General features: G+C 44.2%; 1 protein-coding gene across 1 annotated transcript in view; it reads right to left on the reverse strand.

Moving 5' to 3' along the window:
- The window catches only part of CDH13 (cadherin 13), a 714,654-nt gene that overhangs the window by 518,875 nt on the left and 182,029 nt on the right, over nt 1-13,750 (reverse strand). The window lies entirely within an intron of this gene.

The following is a 13,750-nucleotide window of genomic DNA, read 5'->3' on the forward strand; positions in this document are numbered from 1 at the left end:
TAGGGGAGGGACTTTAGCAAGGTACAGTTCAATCAAGTCTAACTTCCAAAGATCATTTTGTTCCTGGGATCTCTGTTCCCGGGAGATAAATTGCAATAGTGGGAAATCTCCACACACCACTTGGAGGTTGATGACTCTATTGTTCATTCAAGGCTTTTAATTCAGGCAAAGTTGTATCTAGGGAAAATGTAGCCTGGTGCGAAATCTGAGTTTTCTCCCCCCCCCCCCAAAAAAAAAATATGGGCAGCTGCGCTCCCCCACCATGACCGAACAACATTTTTTTTTTGCAACAGGTATTAGAGTCAGTGTATGGACCCAAGAGGAAGGAGGAGGGGAATGATTTTCCGCCCCCCTCCCAATGTAACTAAATGGCTGCAGCCTGGGGATGTTTGACCCCATATGTCCCCCTGGGCAGTACGCCCCTGAGTTCAGGGCTGCTTTTTACACTATTTTTAGCTTGAAAAGTGTTCTTTTAAAGCCCTATGTCATAGGTGTCAAACTCGCGACCCTCCAGATGTTATGGACTACAGTTCCCATCATCCCCTGCCAGCATCATGTGGTCTATTTTTATTATTTATGTTTTATGCTGGGCTGGGGTTTCTTATTGATGGCTTTTCATCAACACCTTTTAATGGTTTGTTATTATTATTTTTATTTTGTAAACTATTTTGGGCATGTTCCTGGCATGGCACCATGGGATTTTTTTTTCTAAATAAACTCATTGATAAAAATGGCCTTTTGCTTTTGGAAAGAGATGTTTTGTTGGGCAAGAAAGCGGATTCTGGGAACCTCATGGCTGGTAGGGTGACCAAGTGGCTAAGAACCCTAAAGACTGGTCAGCAGATTAGAGAATGTTATCTCAACATTATAAGCCAGAGGTCATTTTTCAAACTTGGTTGAGAAACCGGCTGCTGAGGGTTTTCCAGTCTGTGTGGCTTTGGTCTGGGAGTTTTTGCCCCGAACAGAGATAAATATTATACCCCGCTAAGCAAACCTCGATATTACAAAGTGCAAAAAAAAAAAAATTAATAGTGTGGAAAATTAAATATAACAATCAGTTATTCATTCATACATACACCACATTCATACCAACAAACTCTCAAACGACATACATACGTCCCTCTTACAAAATCTCTACTTAGAATAACTCTAATTAACTGATGTATGAATATACCGCTTAAACTTGTTCCAATAAAAAGGAAATAAGTAAATATGACAATTATTCAACACAAAAAGGCTCTATTCAATTCTCCTGGGATCTCTTGGGAGTCTTTTCAAAGCTGTTGGAAATCTTCAATTGTTCTGCCAATGTCCTCGATCGGAAATATAGTTATTTTTAGTTTATAAACGCTAGTCAATAGTCCCAAGTCAGCAATGATGGAATCACACACACCGGTACGTGAATACAACAAGAAGCTCATTTCATAATTGCTAACAAAAGGCTCATCAAGAAAACTGGGTAATACTTATGTTTTGGTTGCATCTATATGGAACAAAAACTACCAGACCACGGCCACACAGCACAGAAAACCTACAACAGCCAGTTGATTCCAACGTGAAAGTTGCCAACGACATATCAGTTGAGAAAATGTCAACATTGCCAAGCCAATTCTGAATCAAGCCGAGGGGTAGTTTGCCCATTATTAGTTGAAGATTGGTAGACTGGAAAGACATTGTAAATAAAGAGAAGAGCCTCTCCCACTGTCCCAGACAGGTCCACAACAGACCTTCTGTTTTTCTGAAAAGTTATTATTCAGGAGTTTGAAAGACAGATTCTTCAATATTTGCTTTTTGGCATTCAGCATTTTTTTTTTTACAAATCTTTCCTTTGGCAACAGATTTCTTTTCTTCCCTTAGGTTTTACTGAAGCAACTCCCTCTCTGTTTGCTCGAGAATAATTAACAACCGCCATGCATTTGTAGCTTTGAAGAAACATATTGCTTTAATATTATATCAAAATGAGGAAACGTAACCGTGCCATCCGGCAACAGCACTTCTAATTGCTTTAGAAGCCCCAATCAATTGAAAACCTAGAAATCTGCTTTGAACTAGAAAAAGGCAGCCTAAGCAGAAAATGTATTAAAATGAAATGGGTTAAGGACAGGTATTGCAACAAAGGAGAATGACAGACTGCAATGAAGCACTTGAAGGTAGCGGAAAACCGTTAATGTCTTCACTATATCAGTGAAGAATAGTCGTGTAAAATATTTATTTTAAATCTATCCATTTTTATCCTGAATCCATTTTTATTCTGCCCTTCTTCAAAGAAGCTTTGGGTGAATAACGTGAGCCCTCCCCCTCCCAAATACAAACTGGAAACTGGAAAAAAACACCCAAAAATAGGGTAGGCTGAGGAAAAACTTTCACCCAGTGAGTTTCATAGATGAATCAGGTTTCTACATCCAGTTAGTCCAGACATACTAATGTAACCCCCATGCTCAGAATGGGTTGACTCAGCAAGGGGTGGAGACTCAAAGCAGCAGAAGGCTGCAGAGCTAGTTTGGAGGAGACAAGGCTACCAGACTCGGACCTTGGTTGTATAAGCCCTTAACACCTTGTTAAGGTAACTGCAATGTTGTTGGGAACTACTGGGAAGGTAGTTGTTTATTTTTGCTATGTTGTAAATGTTGGAGTTTATTGTTTCAGGGTTTCTTTTTGTGGTTGTTATGGGTGAGAGTTCTCCTGGAAACCTTCATCATGTTGAATCCTGTTCATCAAGCCCTTGGAGTCTTCAGGAGCCAACCCACTTGCAAAGAAGAATTGGACTTGGCAGTTATCAGTAGACTGTAAATATAAGGACTTGAAAATGCAACCTGAACAGGACCTTGAAATGTGATGTTAAATGTTGATGTTATATGTTATTTGTTAAGAAAGTAAACCATTTTGTTTTTAAAAATTGTTGTTGCAAACTCATTCCACGTTCTGCCCCACAGAACCCACTAACAACTGGTCTAGGGCCAGTGAAAGTACAGGAGCACCTCTCCAAGTGCATCCCCCAAAGATTGCTGCATTCAGCAAATGACAATCTGGTGATCCCTGCCCCAAAAGACATTCTGTTGACCTCGACCTGGTGGAAGGCTCTGTCTAATGAAACCTGGGACCTATGGGATATGATGTAGATCCACAGGACCTGTAATCAGAGCAGTTCCACCAGGCAGCTACGGTTTCCCCATCATCTCAACCTCCCACTCTTGAGCCATTCACAACTGACTTCCCACAACTGTTCATTTCAGTTTGATGCTGAAATGCCATTCCCTTTCGGAAGCCAGCTTCCATCTCTTGGATGGAAACAGCCATTGCTACCATGAAAAGCTAGGGGCAGATGGAGGAGTCTCATTTGACGTATGCCATGACAACCTAATTGCCAGCAGCCATAGTTTTATCACTAGTGAGAGCGATGCAAATAAGACCCAGGCTTGAAATTCAGGAGACTAGAAAGCAGGATACATATGACCAAGCGACTCTGCCAAGAACGAACACATGCCATCAATTCACCTAACTATAGACACCGTGAAGAAGTTTGGAGGGCATTCAGAAACTGCGATTGATCGTGATCAGTTCCCCTTTGTCGCCATCTGTATCAAAACACTTTGCAGCCATGCTGTAGCTGGACTGACGGAGTCCCAGCCCCTCGTCCTGTGGGGTAACTTCCCAAATTACAACTGGTCTACAGATGACAGAAGGCACATATTTATAGCCCATCTCTTCCTCTAAAGAGCTGTTCGCAATGCTTTCTTCTTTATTTTTTCCGCAGAACAAATGGAAACCCTACCTAGGCTGGAAGAAGGCTACTTGAAAGATGGTGGGATCCACCATCACATTAATACAGGTCTACTATGCAAGTGCAACTGGCTATTTACTTCACTTTTGCTCCTATCTACTATACCCGTGGTGGTGAACCTTTGGCACTCCAGATGTTATGGACTACAATTCCCATCAGCCCCTGCCAGCATGGCCAATTGGCCATACTGGCAGGGGCTGCTGGGAATTGTAGTCCATAACAAGGTTCGCCACCACTGTACTATACTATGTTACATCAGCAGGGTTTGAGGGCCATTTAGTAATTTAGATCCAGAAATGATAGGCCTATCTCGCAACCTTACTTGGTCATTGTTGGGTCTCCCTCCCTCCCTCCCACCCTCCCTCCCTAGAGTGGCAACTGGGAACTGACCCTGATCCTTTGGATAGGCCAATACACACTTTTCTTTTGTAGTGGTTATGATTGCCATGAAAGCATTTGTTCCTCCATCATTTCGAAGTGCACCGAGCACAGCATCATATGCACTGTGCAAAGACGCAAGCTTAAATGTGCATCTGGCTAGAAGTGCATTATGGGCCTGTTAAATATCTTGCAATTCTTATATAAAGACATAAGCGAGCTGCATCAAAGCTAATTAGCAAATATTGCAAGTGATTTTTTGGTTCAAAAAAACCCCTCCTCTGCTATGTCTTACATTAGTCAAATCAAAGGAGAATCAGGGAGCTTCCCGTAAATGAGATGTCTGAGGGGCGGGGGGAGAATGCCTGGAATAAATAATCATCACAACATTGTTCTGCTCTCACTGTCTTTTCAATTTAGCTATGATTTTAAAGACTGCCTTTCTTGATTGACATAATTTGGGGGAAGTTATGTGAGCATTAATTTTCCTCTGTCCATTGTCAATACAATGGAATGCAATAATTAGCGGGAGCACAACAGGGCCTAGATCTCAAGAACAGGCTTGGAAAATACAAAGCAAACATAAAGGCTCAGTTTGCCAAGAATGATTCCAAACTGACAGGGCTGTAGCTTTATAAAATGGCACCTGGGGCTAACTCTGGGTGCTGCACCTTGCCCCAGCTCTGCTCTGCCCCCAAACTCTATGTGGAGATTAGGAGTGGGCCAGCCACACTTGCCAACATGCAACTGTGCCCTTGCCCTGAACTCCACAGGAAGTTTGGGGTGGGGCCACAGTTGTAAGGCCCTGCAGTGTGCCCCCAAGGAAGTGGTGCTCAGGGTTCCAATCCCCTGTGTCCTCCCCTTACTACGCCACTGCAAAGAGAACCTGTTAGAATTTATTCATAGTTGGTGAAAGTCATACTAGTGACTAGTTCCTTTCAGGGTTTTACATGATTATGTTCACATGCCCATCACCTTCATTTCAAAGACCAGGGAGCACAGTAATCCCACCCTGACCCCCGAAGCCACCTACACAAATTTAGGTGCCAAAGTATCAGTTACCTGTAACAGGTGTAAGGAGGGACGGTGGCATGGTATAGCTGGATCTCATCAGAACTCAGAAGCTAAGTAGGATTGTTATTTGGATGGGAGCCACCAAGGAAGTCTCTGCAGAGGGAGTCTATGGCAGACCATCTCTACTTCTCCCTTGTCTTGAAAGCCCCTCATAAGCTGGCCATGACTTGATGACACTTGATACACACTCATTTTTCTATTAGGGATGTGGAACTGTATGATATAGATTTTTAGTGAAATTCCTTTTACGATGATTCTTTAGAGGGAAATATCTCCAAGCCATCTTCCCTTGCTGTGCGGTCATATTTACAACATTTTAGCTATCCTGCTACTGTTTTCCATGCCTCTGTACCATTTCCTAAGTTCCTCCCTGGCACCATTTTTTTTAAAATCCCTGACTCTTACCCCCCCTCACCTTTGTTTTAGTCATTTCTGTATTTTGTTTTGTTGCTCCTGTTTGGTTGAAACATAGATTAAACAGAGCTACGCAGAATAAAAGAAAAGAATCCATAAAGTCTTCTTTCTATGAATAACCACCAAAAAGAAAGAAAAGAAAAACCCCTCATAGCATCCATGAAACATTTTTGAGGAGGTGAGTGCAAAAAACATCATGGTAGAAGAGAAGGAAGAGGATTTACACATGCACACCCTTCTCTCCTGTAAGGAGACTCAAGGCAGCTTACAAACTTTTTTTTTCTCACCACAACAGACACCTGAGCCGTTTCTGCATGGCCACGCTCGGGGTGTGTGTCGGCGTATACGACGCCGACACACACACCTGGGACCGTTCGCATGAATGGTCCCAGGAGGGGCAGGAAAGACGGTGCAGCGCTGAGCAGTTGCCCAAACGACTTACCTTCCCTTTGACCTTCCGGTGCTTCACCCAAGCCAGGGGACACGCCCCCCTGCCCTGCGCAACAGCTCTGGAGTCGCAGGGCAGGGGGGACGTGTCCCCAGGACTGGGCAACGCGCCAGAAGGTCAGAGGGAAGGTAAGTCGTTCAGGAAAGTGGGGGATGGCGCCTTCCAGCCGCTGCCATTCGCATGGCAGCGTTTGGAAGCTGCTGTTTCCAGAAAACCTCGCTTGGGGAGCGAGGTTGGGAAACAGCAGTTTCGCGCCGCTGGGGGGGAGCGAAGGTGGCAGCGACCCCCATGCAAACAGCTCCCTAGGGACAGCGTTTTTGCCATCCCTAGGGTGCTGTTTTTGGCCCGTGCAGAAAGGGCCCTTGAGAGGTAAGTGGAACTGAGAGAGTTCTGAGAGAACTGTGACTGGTTCAAGGTCACCTAGCAGGCTCTGTAAGAATTTCAGCAAGAAATTATTAGCAATGGCCATGCCCTTTGGAAAAACAAGAAAACTCATGCCAGTAGCCGGATTTTATGACACACGCCTTGACTTCCAGATTCCGCCCCCCCCCCCCCCCATGTATGTTTTGAAATAAAAGCGTCAAATTTTCAGAGTACGGGGACTTGCCAAAAAAAAAAAAAAGCATGACTTCAGCTATGCTGACCTTGAACTGGTTAACGTTTTCAAGATGGAACAGGCTGGATGGCACATCTGCCGCCCATCTAAGAAGATTCATAACCCAAAGAGAAACACTTTGACATGCTGTTTAAAAGCTGTTGTAAACTTGAAACGGAGATGAAAGGCTGCCCGTGTTCCCGTTCAACTTGAAAATACAAGGGCTGGGGTGGGGGTGGGGGGGGCTCTTTGATTAACTCAGTAAAATGAGCAAAACCGGCTGAGCATGTCTTGTGGCACCCACTCTGCAACCTAATTTATTGAAGGCTCCCTGTACAGTTTGTTGAAAGAAGGAGAGTCAAAGCTGTCTAGTAAGGGGGAGGGGAGAGCAACCAACCAGGTGCTCGGGAGCAGCAGCAGCAGCAGCACCAGCAGCAGCAGGCCATTGCTTTCACATCCTGCATGTGAGCTCCCAAAGGCACCTGGCGGGCCACTGTGAGTAGCAGAGTGCTGGACTAGATGGACTCTGGTCTGATCCAGCTGGCTTGTTCTTATGTTCTTAAGGCCACTCGGGCCAGGGCTTTTTCAGCCTTGGCCCCTGCCTGGTGGAACACTCTCCCTCCAGCTGTCCGGGCCCTGCGGGATCTTGGTGAATTCCGCAGGGCCTGTAAGACTGAGTTGTTCCACCGGGCTTTTGGAGTGCCCAGCCGCTGATTAGGTGCCCCTTCTATTCTATTCCTCCGGTTTTCGGAATCCCCCTGTCATCTAGGGGACCCACTTCTGTTACTGTCTTGTTCCCCTTTCTTGGGAGGGTTCAATCTGGGGTATTGCTGACGCCATTTTATTGACTACTGCTGCATTTTAAATATTTAAACTTTTAAACTTACTTTTAATTTAATGGGGTTTTGTTTATATATTGTATGTGGAACCCATGCTGTACAACGCCCAGAGCCCTTTGGGGATTGGGCGGTATAGAAATCCCATAAATAAATAAATAAAATAAAAATAACAATTCTGCCCCTGTCCTTATAGATATTTCCTGAAAACCAAGTCCATCCTCAATAATTTTGTATTAAATGTCCCAAATCCTCTCCACAGTCCAAATTCTAAGTGCCCAAGTACAAAGGCAAAAGGCAACATTGTTCAGTAAACACTTTGTCATATCTGGTTTGCATGGCCAGAGTGGGACAGATTGGCGAAGAACAACAACCAGCAATTAAAGCAGGGATAGAGTAATATAACACAGTGTTCTCTGTCGGTTTTTTTAAAAGGTCACCATGTTATTAACAGGATTCAGTGCTTTGTTACCAGAGGATATTTATTAGAGTGAAAACCATGCACATCTTTGTAATTGGCCAACATTAGGGGAACCTGGAAGTTAATTTTGTTTTTAATTTCTGAAGAACACTCAGATGACCAGGCCTGTCCAAGCAACCATTTGGTAGAACCTGGAAACTCCATAAATAGATTTCAGAGACAATTTACATCTTATCCTCTTAATGAGGGAAATCAAACTCTTGGCCTTTTTTTAACCTCCAGAAGAAAGGAGACCACTTTCTCTCAGTAGCTGCTATGAGGAGCAACTTCCAGGGGCAATTAAGTGCTTCGCTCTTTACTTGGCTGTTTGCTCCCAAGCAAGGAAAGTTCTCCAAATATTAAGATTGCTCATTCGGTACCACATCAAACCAACCCTTTATCGGTTTTGGCATCTGGCCTTTGACCTTCTCGATGCCCCCAGTCTGGGGTGAGGGAGAGTATACAGGTGGGTAATACTATGACTTTTAGGTTTGTTATATATGATGATGTTTTTACCATTGCTTCTAATTTTGTAAGCTGCCCTGAGATCTCTGTATAGGGTAGAATATAAATTCCAAAATAATAATTAAAAAAAAAACCTAGCAGCAGTGGTGTAGGAGGTTAAGAGCTTGTGTATCTAATCTGGAGGGACCGGGTTTGATTCCCAGCTCTGCTGCCTGAGTTGTGGAGGCTTATCTGGGGAATTCAGATTAGCCTGTGCACTCCCACACATGCCAGCTGGGTGACCTTGGGCTAGTCTCAGTTCTTCGGAGCTCTCTCAGCCGCACCCACCTCACAGGGTGTTTGTTGTGAGGGGGGAAGGGCAAGGAGATTGTTAGCCCCTTTGAGTCTCCTGCAGGAGAGAAAGGGGGGATATAAATCCAAACTCTTCTTCTTCTATGTGATTCTCATAGAGATGTGTCCAGATTTCAAAACCTGGCTGGTACAACTGGATTATGTAGGTTGTGATACAGGTTCTCTCTTCTGAGGAACAAACATCACAACTTTAACATCATGGCTCTTTCTCTCTCCTTTCATTGAATTGCTTCCCAGTAAACTTAATACCTTTATCAGTGTTACTTTTGCCTACGTTTGCCCGGTGCTAGGTTTTCTGGGAAAGATTTTGGCGGGTCACATGACACCCATGAACATCATGTTGAGGACCAATGGTTTAGCATATTTTTATTTTTTTCCCTTCCCCATTTTATTTACGTAGTTTTAAATTAATTTTAATGCGATACTTGATATTATTTTTTTGGACCGAAGTACCATTTGACAGAGGGCGAGGGAAGAAATTCTTTTAAAAGTATATAAATTGTTATTATTGCTGTTCGTGATCTGAAGGATCAAGGTGCTTCTTTTCTCGCTTCTACTACTGGAACCATAAAGTTTAGAGTGAGTTTTATTATGTACCTCCTTAACGGAAAAATCTCGCTCTGAGCAACTTTCACAAAAGAAAGGAGGGTTGGTGAGGGGGGGAGGCGAGTCCATTACAGATACAACACAAAACAAAAGACACCTTATAGCAATAATAAAACCAAGTAATAAAAGCACACAGCTTACAAAACACAGTGAGAAAGTGCCAGAAAACAAAGCAAAAAATATTTCTTTGTCTTGAATAAAATGATTTTCTTTTTTTTTACAAGTTGAAGCAATAAAAAGAAATCTGCAGGAATGGGTTCTGCAGGGCAGGGCAAGGACTCGCGGCAAATTCTAAACTGGGGGAAGCGAGATCAGCCTCTGGAGTTTCCGGGAAGACATTTCAAAGAGAAGGTCAAAGGCAAAGTTTCAAATGTATATGCAGTTAGGAGGATCGTTGTGAGCAACTAAAGGGTAACAAGATGGCTCCTGTCGCAAATGGTAAAAGGTCCTTAGGTTTCATAAAGAGGGGCAGCCTCATCCGTGAGCCGAGCGCTCCAGCTGTGTGCCACAGCTGCGCTTGGTTGCTGCCTTCAAAGAGACTTCCCAGTGGCACGGGGAGGTTGAAAAGCTTTCCCGCTGCTGAGAAGCCCCAATAGGCTGCACCACACTTACACCAGCTGGAATAAATGCAGACTGTGGCCCGCTGGCAAACCACTGGCAAAGGTCAGGAGAAGAAGAAGAAGAAGAAGAAGAAGAAGAAGAAGAAGAAGAAGAAGAAGAGGAGGAGGAGGAGGAGGAGGAGGAGGAGGAGGAGGAGGAGGAGTTTGGATTTATATCCCCCCTTTCTGTCCTGCAGGAGACTCAAAGGGGCTTACAATCTTCTTGCCCTTCCCCCCTCACAACAAACACCCTATGAGGTAGGTGGGGCTGAGAGAGCTCCGAGAAGCCGTGACTAGCCCAAGGTCACCCAGCTGGCGTGTGTGGGAGTGCACAGGCTACTCTGAATTCCCCAGATAAGCCTCCACAGCTCAGGCGGCAGAGCTGGGAATCAAACCCGGTTCCTCCAGATTAGATACACGAGCTCTTAACCTCCTACGCCACTGCGTAGAAGAAGAGTTTGGATTCATACCCCACAGTGACCTACAAGCTGCTTTCCCTTCCTCTCCCCACAACAGACACCTTGTGAGGCAGGTGGGGCTGAGAGAGTTCTGTGACTAGCCCAAGGTCACCCAGCAGGAATGTAGGAGTGTGGAAACACCTCTGGTTCACCAGATAAGCCTCTACCACTCAGGTGGAAGAGTGGGGAATCAAACCTGGTTCTCCAGATTAGAATCCAACTGCTCTTAACCTGCTCTTAACATTTTATCAAATATTTCAGTTCTTTGATTTTGACAATTAGTTTTGTCCATTCGCTCCAACTATGCATTAAGTTTGCATGGGTTTCACAAACAATTTAAATGGTATTCACATGAACAATTGTGTTGTTTAGTTAATATATTTATTGATATATAAATATATCTGGGAAAATAGGTACTTTTATAGGGTTAGAAGCATGAGGATACCAAAAAAATAGCAATAATGAAGCCAGGGAATACAAAACATACAGATGGCAAAACTAATTGACAAAACACAGTTAGTTAGTGTGAAAATAAAGAATCACAAGGTGCAATTTGTAGAAGACAAAAGAGAAATCCAAACGGGGATTGGGTGGGGGGAGACAGCAGATAGTTGATACCTCTGTTACCTGCTGTGGGCTTTCAGTTGGACACTAGGATATGGGATGGTGGAACAGATGGGCCATTGGTCTGATCCAGCAGGGCTCTTCTGATGTGTATTTGTGCTTATAGAAGCTGCTTGTTTCAGAGATGGGCTTTGGGGAAATTATTTTAACTCTTTTAGAATATTCAGTCTTGGAATCTTGGTTTATATGATTGTTCTCAAATTGTATACACCCTAAGAACATAAGAAGAACCAGTTCTTCTGGAGGTCCAACAACAGGGTCTAAGAACATAAGCAGAACCAGTTCTTCTGGAGGTCCAGCAACAGGGTCTAAGAACATAAGCAGAACCAGTTCTTCTGGAGGTCCAGCAACAGGGTCTAAGAACATAAGCAGAACCAGTTCCTCTGGAGGTCCAACAAAGGTAGGTCCAACAACAGGGTCTTAGAACACAAGCAAAACCAGTTCCTCCAGAAGTCCAACTACAGGGAGTAGAGGCCAAGGTCTTCATAAGAAGAATCCCTTGGGTGCACTCTTCTAGCCCCCAAACTGCAACCTGGGCCACCAAGACCATTCCAGGTTGCCATCAAGTGGGCCTCTGCCCAGCCTGATCAGCAGGTATTCTCAAAGTCACCATCACATTATGGAACATGCCCCAACTCCTTCCAGTGGGGAAGAGGAGGGGTGTGGGGGTGATTTTCTGCCCCCCACGTGACTAAGTGGCCACAACCGAGGGACATTTGACCCCATATGCTCCCCAGGGTGGTACGCCCCTGCTAATCAGTCCCCCATCTGCCTGCCCTACCCTACCCCCTATCTAGAGCCCATTTTATTTTAATTTATAAAGGGCTTTACTGCTAGTGAAATAAAGAAATGAATAAGAACGTTACTGTAGAATGTGTCTTGTCCTTTATACAAAAACTAAGGAAGCTGGCACTTAGCCTAGTTTTAGAAACACAATCTTTTCTTTCACATTAGATTATCTAGCAATTCTCGTTGCCTAGCAAACAAAACCACATTGTTTGTTCCATAGCATATCTGTGTATTTACACTTGCGATGCCTACACTCTGCTTGCTTGTGATCTACTTAAAAAATGGATGTGTCGGTTTTGTGCAGTAAATCAAGCCCTTTCCCATTCTTGGAAGATGGGAGCATGAAAGGGAAACCTGAGTGGCACGGAGACAAGTGACTGAGATTGGCGTGAGGCCGTTGTGCATAAGAAGTGGGTCCCCCATAACTGCCCGCCCAGATCTCCTTCATATTTTGGATTGCCAATCTCCAGGTATAACCTGGAGATCTGGAATTACATCTGAGTAGCATGTTCCCTTGGACAAAATGGCAGCTTTGGAGGCTGGACTCCATGGCTCGTAGCCTGCTGAGGTTCCTCCCATCTCCAAATCCCACCAACCCAGACTGCACACCTGCAGATCTCCAAGAATTTGCCAGTCTGAGGTTGGCAACCCTATTCAAAATCAGGGTTGCCAACTCCATCTTAGGAAATTTGGGAGGGTGTGTGTGTCTGGGGATGGTGGAGTTTGAAAAGGGGAGGGAGCTAAGTGGGGATGTAAAGCCATAGGGTTTGCCCTCGAAAGTAGCCATTTTCTCCAGATCACTGTAAGTCTGTAGACTGGTTGTATTTCTGGGAAGATTTCAGGCCCACTAGAAGGCTGGCAGCCCTATTCAGGATGGATAGATGGCTAATGTGACTCAAGTACACCAGGGTAATGCAGTGGTTAAGAACAGGTGGATTCTAATCTGGAGTACCAGGTTTGATTCCACGCTCTGCCGCTTGAGCTGTGGAGGCTTCTCTGGTGAACCAGATGTGTTTCTGCACTCCAACATTTCTGCTGGGTGACCTTGGACTTGTTACAGTTCTTTGGAACTCTCTGAGCCCCACCTACCTCACAAGGTGTCTGTTGGGGAGAGAGGAAGGGAAAGGAACTTGTATGCCACCTTGAGTCTCCTTACAGGAGAGAAAGGTGGGGTATAAATCCAAACTCTTCTTCTTCTACTTGAGTTCAATTCAAAAATTTCTTTTATGGTTTCTTGGAAATGGGGCTGGAATGGCAGTCAACTCCTTTTATGATCAGGATGAAAACAAAATTGCAGCCAATATTAAATGCCAATAAAAATGACAACTCCAATGGCACATTTGTCTGTCTCTACTTCAATAGCTCCGAAGTGGCTGCCGTATCCCCGCACACAGCTGCACGTGCTTGATACCTCACCCAGAAGCAGGGAGGAATAATGGAACATCGTGGTCTGATGGTTGCGAACAAAGTCTGTCAGGGCAACAGGCGGAAGACAATTGTTCTTTTGGATATCAACAATAAAGGGCTCCTCGGTTTCATAGCTGATGATTTTTAGCAGTATCACTTTAACCAGGGCACATTTTTTTTAACAAAAATATCTCCCCGAAGTAGCTCGCAGGTTCCGCACGAATGGGTAAACAAATTCAGAGAAATGGCATTAAAATGAGAATTAATCAGAAGGGTTTTCAGCCATGGCATCTGCCTAGATCACTGAACAGGACTCTTTTTAATTGTCTTTATCCTATTAAGATAATCCAAGTACCTCCCAAGGACATTTTTCACCTCGACACATTTATCGTGTATTTTTTAAAAAAAAAACACAGAGAAATTGATTTTTTATTTATCTTATGAATCCAAAAACCTCTTATCTTT

This window comes from Sphaerodactylus townsendi, linkage group LG14 (assembly GCF_021028975.2).
Source record: "Sphaerodactylus townsendi isolate TG3544 linkage group LG14, MPM_Stown_v2.3, whole genome shotgun sequence".
Taxonomy (NCBI): Eukaryota; Metazoa; Chordata; class Lepidosauria; order Squamata; family Sphaerodactylidae; genus Sphaerodactylus; species Sphaerodactylus townsendi.